Source organism: Populus alba, chromosome 17, assembly GCF_005239225.2.
Source record: "Populus alba chromosome 17, ASM523922v2, whole genome shotgun sequence".
NCBI classification, from domain to species: domain Eukaryota; kingdom Viridiplantae; phylum Streptophyta; class Magnoliopsida; order Malpighiales; family Salicaceae; genus Populus; species Populus alba.
The window spans coordinates 21,333,758-21,341,257 of record NC_133300.1 but is presented as its reverse complement, the minus strand read 5'-3'; positions in this window follow the sequence as shown (position 1 = coordinate 21,341,257).

Genomic DNA, 7,500 nt, shown 5'->3' with positions numbered 1-7,500 from the left:
GTTTAGGGTTTAGGGTTTAGGGTTTAGGGTTTAGGGTTTAGGGTTTAGGGTTTAGGGTTTAGGGTTTTAGGGTTTAGGGTTTAGGGTTTAGGGTTTAGGGTTTAGGGTTTAGGGTTTAGGGTTTAGGGTTTAGGGTTTAGGGTTTAGGGTTTAGGGTTTAGGGTTTAGGGTTTAGGGTTTAGGGTTTAGGGTTTAGGGTTTAGGGTTTAGGGTTTAGGGTTTAGGGTTTAGGGTTTAGGGTTTAGGGTTTAGGGTTTAGGGTTTAGGGTTTAGGGTTTAGGGTTTAGGGTTTTTTAGGGTTTAGGGTTTTAGGGTTTAGGGTTTAGGGTTTAGGGTTTAGGGTTTAGGGTTTAGGGTTTAGGGTTTAGGGTTTAGGGTTTAGGGTTTAGGGTTTTTTAGGGTTTAGGGTTTAGGGTTTAGGGTTTAGGGTTTAGGGTTTAGGGTTTAGGGTTTAGGGTTTAGGGTTTAGGGTTTAGGGTTTAGGGTTTAGGGTTTAGGGTTTAGGGTTTAGGGTTTAGGGTTTAGGGTTTAGGGTTTAGGGTTTAGGGTTTAGGGTTTAGGGTTTAGGGTTTAGGGTTTAGGGTTTAGGGTTTAGGGTTTAGGGTTTAGGGTTTAGGGTTTAGGGTTTAGGGTTTAGGGTTTAGGGTTTAGGGTTTAGGGTTTAGGGTTTAGGGTTTAGGGTTTAGGGTTTAGGGTTTAGGGTTTAGGGTTTAGGGTTTAGGGTTTAGGGTTTAGGGTTTAGGGTTTAGGGTTTAGGGTTTAGGGTTTAGGGTTTAGGGTTTAGGGTTTAGGGTTTAGGGTTTAGGGTTTAGGGTTTAGGGTTTAGGGTTTAGGGTTTAGGGTTTAGGGTTTAGGGTTTAGGGTTTAGGGTTTAGGGTTTAGGGTTTAGGGTTTAGGGTTTAGGGTTTAGGGTTTAGGGTTTAGGGTTTAGGGTTTAGGGTTTAGGGTTTAGGGTTTAGGGTTTAGGGTTTAGGGTTTAGGGTTTAGGGTTTAGGGTTTAGGGTTTAGGGTTTAGGGTTTAGGGTTTAGGGTTTAGGGTTTAGGGTTTAGGGTTTAGGGTTTAGGGTTTAGGGTTTAGGGTTTAGGGTTTAGGGTTTAGGGTTTAGGGTTTTTAGGGTTTAGGGTTTAGGGTTTTTTAGGGTTTAGGGTTTAGGGTTTAGGGTTTAGGGTTTAGGGTTTAGGGTTTAGGGTTTAGGGTTTAGGGTTTAGGGTTTAGGGTTTAGGGTTTAGGGTTTAGGGTTTAGGGTTTAGGGTTTAGGGTTTAGGGTTTAGGGTTTAGGGTTTAGGGTTTAGGGTTTAGGGTTTAGGGTTTTTAGGGTTTAGGGTTTAGGGTTTAGGGTTTAGGGTTTAGGGTTTAGGGTTTAGGGTTTAGGGTTTAGGGTTTAGGGTTTAGGGTTTAGGGTTTAGGGTTTAGGGTTTAGGGTTTAGGGTTTAGGGTTTAGGGTTTAGGGTTTAGGGTTTAGGGTTTAGGGTTTAGGGTTTAGGGTTTAGGGTTTAGGGTTTAGGGTTTAGGGTTTTAGGGTTTAGGGTTTAGGGTTTAGGGTTTAGGGTTTAGGGTTTAGGGTTTAGGGTTTAGGGTTTAGGGTTTAGGGTTTAGGGTTTAGGGTTTAGGGTTTAGGGTTTAGGGTTTAGGGTTTAGGGTTTAGGGTTTAGGGTTTAGGGTTTAGGGTTTAGGGTTTAGGGTTTAGGGTTTAGGGTTTAGGGTTTAGGGTTTAGGGTTTAGGGTTTAGGGTTTAGGGTTTAGGGTTTAGGGTTTAGGGTTTAGGGTTTAGGGTTTAGGGTTTAGGGTTTAGGGTTTAGGGTTTAGGGTTTAGGGTTTAGGGTTTAGGGTTTAGGGTTTAGGGTTTAGGGTTTAGGGTTTAGGGTTTAGGGTTTAGGGTTTAGGGTTTAGGGTTTAGGGTTTAGGGTTTAGGGTTTAGGGTTTAGGGTTTAGGGTTTAGGGTTTAGGGTTTAGGGTTTAGGGTTTAGGGTTTAGGGTTTAGGGTTTAGGGTTTTAGGGTTTAGGGTTTAGGGTTTAGGGTTTAGGGTTTAGGGTTTAGGGTTTAGGGTTTAGGGTTTAGGGTTTAGGGTTTAGGGTTTAGGGTTTAGGGTTTAGGGTTTAGGGTTTAGGGTTTAGGGTTTAGGGTTTAGGGTTTAGGGTTTAGGGTTTAGGGTTTAGGGTTTAGGGTTTAGGGTTTAGGGTTTAGGGTTTAGGGTTTAGGGTTTAGGGTTTAGGGTTTAGGGTTTAGGGTTTAGGGTTTAGGGTTTAGGGTTTAGGGTTTAGGGTTTAGGGTTTAGGGTTTAGGGTTTAGGGTTTAGGGTTTAGGGTTTAGGGTTTAGGGTTTAGGGTTTAGGGTTTAGGGTTTAGGGTTTAGGGTTTAGGGTTTAGGGTTTAGGGTTTAGGGTTTAGGGTTTAGGGTTTAGGGTTTAGGGTTTAGGGTTTAGGGTTTAGGGTTTAGGGTTTAGGGTTTAGGGTTTAGGGTTTAGGGTTTAGGGTTTAGGGTTTAGGGTTTAGGGTTTAGGGTTTAGGGTTTAGGGTTTAGGGTTTAGGGTTTAGGGTTTAGGGTAGGGTTTAGGGTTTAGGGTTTAGGGTTTAGGGTTTAGGGTTTAGGGTTTAGGGTTTAGGGTTTAGGGTTTAGGGTTTAGGGTTTAGGGTTTAGGGTTTAGGGTTTAGGGTTTAGGGTTTAGGGTTTAGGGTTTAGGGTTTAGGGTTTAGGGTTTAGGGTTTAGGGTTTAGGGTTTAGGGTTTAGGGTTTAGGGTTTAGGGTTTAGGGTTTAGGGTTTAGGGTTTAGGGTTTAGGGTTTAGGGTTTAGGGTTTAGGGTTTAGGGTTTAGGGTTTAGGGTTTAGGGTTTAGGGTTTAGGGTTTAGGGTTTAGGGTTTAGGGTTTAGGGTTTAGGGTTTAGGGTTTAGGGTTTAGGGTTTAGGGTTTAGGGTTTAGGGTTTAGGGTTTAGGGTTTAGGGTTTAGGGTTTAGGGTTTAGGGTTTTAGGGTTTAGGGTTTAGGGTTTAGGGTTTAGGGTTTAGGGTTTAGGGTTTAGGGTTTAGGGTTTAGGGTTTAGGGTTTAGGGTTTAGGGTTTAGGGTTTAGGGTTTAGGGTTTAGGGTTTAGGGTTTAGGGTTTAGGGTTTAGGGTTTAGGGTTTAGGGTTTAGGGTTTAGGGTTTAGGGTTTAGGGTTTAGGGTTTTAGGGTTTAGGGTTTAGGGTTTAGGGTTTAGGGTTTAGGGTTTAGGGTTTAGGGTTTAGGGTTTAGGGTTTAGGGTTTAGGGTTTAGGGTTTAGGGTTTAGGGTTTAGGGTTTAGGGTTTAGGGTTTAGGGTTTAGGGTTTAGGGTTTAGGGTTTAGGGTTTAGGGTTTAGGGTTTAGGGTTTAGGGTTTAGGGTTTAGGGTTTAGGGTTTAGGGTTTAGGGTTTAGGGTTTAGGGTTTAGGGTTTAGGGTTTAGGGTTTAGGGTTTAGGGTTTAGGGTTTAGGGTTTAGGGTTTAGGGTTTAGGGTTTAGGGTTTAGGGTTTAGGGTTTAGGGTTTAGGGTTTAGGGTTTAGGGTTTAGGGTTTAGGGTTTAGGGTTTAGGGTTTAGGGTTTAGGGTTTAGGGTTTAGGGTTTAGGGTTTAGGGTTTAGGGTTTAGGGTTTAGGGTTTAGGGTTTAGGGTTTAGGGTTTAGGGTTTAGGGTTTAGGGTTTAGGGTTTAGGGTTTAGGGTTTAGGGTTTAGGGTTTAGGGTTTAGGGTTTAGGGTTTAGGGTTTAGGGTTTAGGGTTTAGGGTTTAGGGTTTAGGGTTTAGGGTTTAGGGTTTAGGGTTTAGGGTTTAGGGTTTAGGGTTTAGGGTTTAGGGTTTAGGGTTTAGGGTTTTAGGGTTTAGGGTTTAGGGTTTAGGGTTTAGGGTTTAGGGTTTAGGGTTTAGGGTTTAGGGTTTAGGGTTTAGGGTTTAGGGTTTAGGGTTTAGGGTTTAGGGTTTAGGGTTTAGGGTTTTAGGGTTTAGGGTTTAGGGTTTAGGGTTTAGGGTTTAGGGTTTAGGGTTTAGGGTTTAGGGTTTAGGGTTTAGGGTTTAGGGTTTAGGGTTTAGGGTTTAGGGTTTAGGGTTTAGGGTTTAGGGTTTAGGGTTTAGGGTTTAGGGTTTAGGGTTTAGGGTTTAGGGTTTAGGGTTTAGGGTTTAGGGTTTAGGGTTTAGGGTTTAGGGTTTAGGGTTTAGGGTTTAGGGTTTTAGGGTTTAGGGTTTAGGGTTTAGGGTTTTAGGGTTTAGGGTTTAGGGTTTAGGGTTTAGGGTTTAGGGTTTAGGGTTTAGGGTTTAGGGTTTAGGGTTTAGGGTTTAGGGTTTAGGGTTTAGGGTTTAGGGTTTAGGGTTTAGGGTTTAGGGTTTAGGGTTTAGGGTTTAGGGTTTTAGGGTTTAGGGTTTAGGGTTTAGGGTTTAGGGTTTAGGGTTTAGGGTTTAGGGTTTAGGGTTTAGGGTTTAGGGTTTAGGGTTTAGGGTTTAGGGTTTAGGGTTTAGGGTTTAGGGTTTAGGGTTTAGGGTTTAGGGTTTAGGGTTTAGGGTTTAGGGTTTAGGGTTTAGGGTTTAGGGTTTAGGGTTTAGGGTTTAGGGTTTAGGGTTTAGGGTTTAGGGTTTAGGGTTTAGGGTTTAGGGTTTAGGGTTTAGGGTTTAGGGTTTAGGGTTTAGGGTTTAGGGTTTAGGGTTTAGGGTTTAGGGTTTAGGGTTTAGGGTTTAGGGTTTAGGGTTTAGGGTTTAGGGTTTAGGGTTTAGGGTTTAGGGTTTAGGGTTTAGGGTTTAGGGTTTAGGGTTTAGGGTTTAGGGTTTAGGGTTTAGGGTTTAGGGTTTAGGGTTTAGGGTTTAGGGTTTAGGGTTTAGGGTTTAGGGTTTAGGGTTTAGGGTTTAGGGTTTAGGGTTTAGGGTTTAGGGTTTAGGGTTTAGGGTTTAGGGTTTAGGGTTTAGGGTTTTAGGGTTTAGGGTTTAGGGTTTAGGGTTTAGGGTTTAGGGTTTAGGGTTTAGGGTTTAGGGTTTAGGGTTTAGGGTTTAGGGTTTAGGGTTTAGGGTTTAGGGTTTAGGGTTTAGGGTTTAGGGTTTAGGGTTTAGGGTTTAGGGTTTAGGGTTTAGGGTTTAGGGTTTAGGGTTTAGGGTTTAGGGTTTAGGGTTTAGGGTTTAGGGTTTAGGGTTTAGGGTTTAGGGTTTAGGGTTTAGGGTTTAGGGTTTAGGGTTTAGGGTTTAGGGTTTAGGGTTTAGGGTTTAGGGTTTAGGGTTTAGGGTTTAGGGTTTAGGGTTTAGGGTTTAGGGTTTAGGGTTTAGGGTTTAGGGTTTAGGGTTTAGGGTTTAGGGTTTAGGGTTTAGGGTTTAGGGTTTAGGGTTTAGGGTTTAGGGTTTAGGGTTTAGGGTTTAGGGTTTAGGGTTTAGGGTTTAGGGTTTAGGGTTTAGGGTTTAGGGTTTAGGGTTTAGGGTTTAGGGTTTAGGGTTTAGGGTTTAGGGTTTAGGGTTTAGGGTTTAGGGTTTAGGGTTTAGGGTTTAGGGTTTAGGGTTTAGGGTTTAGGGTTTAGGGTTTAGGGTTTAGGGTTTAGGGTTTAGGGTTTAGGGTTTAGGGTTTAGGGTTTAGGGTTTAGGGTTTAGGGTTTAGGGTTTAGGGTTTAGGGTTTAGGGTTTAGGGTTTAGGGTTTAGGGTTTAGGGTTTAGGGTTTAGGGTTTAGGGTTTAGGGTTTAGGGTTTAGGGTTTAGGGTTTAGGGTTTAGGGTTTAGGGTTTAGGGTTTAGGGTTTAGGGTTTAGGGTTTAGGGTTTAGGGTTTAGGGTTTAGGGTTTAGGGTTTAGGGTTTAGGGTTTAGGGTTTAGGGTTTAGGGTTTAGGGTTTAGGGTTTAGGGTTTAGGGTTTAGGGTTTAGGGTTTAGGGTTTAGGGTTTAGGGTTTAGGGTTTAGGGTTTAGGGTTTAGGGTTTAGGGTTTAGGGTTTAGGGTTTAGGGTTTAGGGTTTAGGGTTTAGGGTTTAGGGTTTAGGGTTTAGGGTTTAGGGTTTAGGGTTTAGGGTTTAGGGTTTAGGGTTTAGGGTTTAGGGTTTAGGGTTTAGGGTTTAGGGTTTAGGGTTTAGGGTTTAGGGTTTAGGGTTTAGGGTTTAGGGTTTAGGGTTTAGGGTTTAGGGTTTAGGGTTTAGGGTTTAGGGTTTAGGGTTTTAGGGTTTAGGGTTTAGGGTTTAGGGTTTAGGGTTTAGGGTTTAGGGTTTAGGGTTTAGGGTTTAGGGTTTAGGGTTTAGGGTTTAGGGTTTAGGGTTTAGGGTTTAGGGTTTAGGGTTTAGGGTTTAGGGTTTAGGGTTTAGGGTTTAGGGTTTAGGGTTTAGGGTTTAGGGTTTAGGGTTTAGGGTTTAGGGTTTAGGGTTTAGGGTTTAGGGTTTAGGGTTTAGGGTTTAGGGTTTAGGGTTTAGGGTTTAGGGTTTAGGGTTTAGGGTTTAGGGTTTAGGGTTTAGGGTTTAGGGTTTAGGGTTTAGGGTTTAGGGTTTAGGGTTTAGGGTTTAGGGTTTAGGGTTTAGGGTTTAGGGTTTAGGGTTTAGGGTTTAGGGTTTAGGGTTTAGGGTTTAGGGTTTAGGGTTTAGGGTTTAGGGTTTAGGGTTTAGGGTTTAGGGTTTAGGGTTTAGGGTTTAGGGTTTAGGGTTTAGGGTTTAGGGTTTAGGGTTTAGGGTTTAGGGTTTAGGGTTTAGGGTTTAGGGTTTAGGGTTTAGGGTTTAGGGTTTAGGGTTTAGGGTTTAGGGTTTAGGGTTTAGGGTTTAGGGTTTAGGGTTTAGGGTTTAGGGTTTAGGGTTTAGGGTTTAGGGTTTAGGGTTTAGGGTTTAGGGTTTAGGGTTTAGGGTTTAGGGTTTAGGGTTTAGGGTTTAGGGTTTAGGGTTTAGGGTTTTAGGGTTTAGGGTTTAGGGTTTAGGGTTTAGGGTTTAGGGTTTAGGGTTTAGGGTTTAGGGTTTAGGGTTTAGGGTTTAGGGTTTAGGGTTTAGGGTTTAGGGTTTAGGGTTTAGGGTTTAGGGTTTAGGGTTTAGGGTTTAGGGTTTAGGGTTTAGGGTTTAGGGTTTAGGGTTTAGGGTTTAGGGTTTAGGGTTTAGGGTTTAGGGTTTAGGGTTTAGGGTTTAGGGTTTAGGGTTTAGGGTTTAGGGTTTAGGGTTTAGGGTTTAGGGTTTAGGGTTTAGGGTTTAGGGTTTAGGGTTTAGGGTTTAGGGTTTAGGGTTTAGGGTTTAGGGTTTAGGGTTTAGGGTTTAGGGTTTAGGGTTTAGGGTTTAGGGTTTAGGGTTTAGGGTTTAGGGTTTAGGGTTTAGGGTTTAGGGTTTAGGGTTTAGGGTTTAGGGTTTAGGGTTTAGGGTTTAGGGTTTAGGGTTTAGGGTTTTAGGGTTTAGGGTTTAGGGTTTAGGGTTTAGGGTTTAGGGTTTAGGGTTTAGGGTTTAGGGTTTAGGGTTTAGGGTTTAGGGTTTAGGGTTTAGGGTTTAGGGTTTAGGGTTTAGGGTTTAGGGTTTAGGGTTTAGGGTTTAGGGTTTAGGGTTTAGGGTTTAGGGTTTAGGGTTTAGGGTTTTAGGGTTT